Source organism: Bidens hawaiensis, unplaced genomic scaffold, assembly GCF_021521415.1.
Source record: "Bidens hawaiensis isolate Kalapana, Puna unplaced genomic scaffold, B.hawaiensis_p1.1 tig00000702_1, whole genome shotgun sequence".
In the NCBI taxonomy this organism is placed as follows: domain Eukaryota; kingdom Viridiplantae; phylum Streptophyta; class Magnoliopsida; order Asterales; family Asteraceae; genus Bidens; species Bidens hawaiensis.
In genome coordinates this window covers 728,286-729,890 of record NW_027491042.1, presented here as the reverse complement: position 1 = coordinate 729,890, position 1,605 = coordinate 728,286, and the positions used below count along the sequence as shown (strand labels likewise).

At 36.3% G+C, this 1,605-nt stretch overlaps 1 pseudogene; it reads left to right on the top strand.

Annotated features, from left to right (window-relative positions):
- Nucleotides 1-206: 206 nt before the first annotated feature.
- LOC143532410 (dof zinc finger protein DOF3.5-like) lies at nucleotides 207-1,389 on the top strand (annotated as a pseudogene).
- Nucleotides 1,390-1,605: the final 216 nt, after the last annotated feature.

Genomic DNA, 1,605 nt, shown 5'->3' with positions numbered 1-1,605 from the left:
GAGATCATATCAGTCACAAGTTTGTAAATTAATGATAATCTTATAATGTAAAATGTTGCCTATAAAATTCATAACTTTATAAATATCAGTATGCTCATTTGTGTAACTTTTTAAATATAGACATGGATATAATTTATTGGGTTGGAACAAGAATGAATAATTTAATATAATCATAACACAAAGCAATTCATTAATTATGCAACCAAGGCTTATAACCTCTGATGGCCAATAGTTTCCACCCAATATAACCATATCACTTTCTCTCATTTTATAACAGAAAACACCTTTTTACACACTGATTCCTCTCTCAGTTTCACACACATTTCTTCTATTAGAACCCTAAATTCACCCTAAGCACATGTTCATCTCCCTCCATCAATTTCACACACTCAAACATATTCATTGTGGTTTGGATGCTGAAGGAAAGTAGAACACAATTAAAGCTTTATGAACCTGAACACTTCACAAAATGGAAAGATCATGGAAGCCCACTGTCGAGATATGTCCACCGTGTCCTCGTTGCGGTTCATCGAACACCAAGTTTTGCTATTACAACAATTACAGCTTGACTCAACCAAGGTACTTCTGTAAAGGGTGTAGAAGATATTGGACCAAAGGTGGCTCGCTCAGAAACATCCCCATCGGGGGCGGTTGTCGAAAAACCCGACGTGCAAAGTCTATTCGTGTATCCGACACCACCAATGCCAACAATATACTTGTACATAACACGGGTGGATCCGTGGGTTATGTTGAAAGTCATGGGGAAAGCGCGGGTGGATCAACAATGATGCCGCGCCCTACACATATTGATCTTCAACAAGTGTACGCTAATTTTCTAAACCAAAGGCCACAAATTGCTAATCAAGAACAAATGCATGATCAAGTAGTCGATCCAATGTCGTCAATTGGGTTTTCGAGCATTCCAAATATGGAGAACATGGAGTTTAACTCGACTGATTACGGGAGTTTTGATAGTTTTATAAGCGGGTACAATTCGATATTTAATAATCATGAGGGTCATGAAAACATTACTTTGGCACAAGTGATATAAGCAACTGTGGGTTGCCGCCGCTGCCTGGAGAAGAAATTGGATGGCCGGAGTCGAATATCGGGTGCCCAGAAGACGTTTTAAACCCAAGGGCTGGACCGGAAGGCCATGTTTCAGGTGAATGTTCTGTGAAGATGTTTGGATTGCCGTTGGATTCCGATGCAATTTTCAGGCCTTGAAAATATTTATTATTTTATGAGGTGTTTTAAAATTTAATTGTCTATGTTTTATTGTTTTTCATATTTATATTGTAATTAATTATATCTACGTATGGGTTAAAACAAAAGAATTGAAATTGATATTTAAACTTTTATTTTTTCTAAGTTGATTATAATTTAAGGGTCGGGTTTAAATCAATGTTTTTAAAACCGGATCGGACAACGAACTGGTTACCTTACCGGGTCACTGGTTGAACCGGTCTGACCAGTTGAACCGGAATAAGAATCGGTTAACCTTTTTTTCAGTTTTAAAATATAGAGAATAAAATTAAAATCCAAATGTCTTAACAAAATAGAATCAACCATCAATCATATTGTGTATTTATATATTAAAGTTAT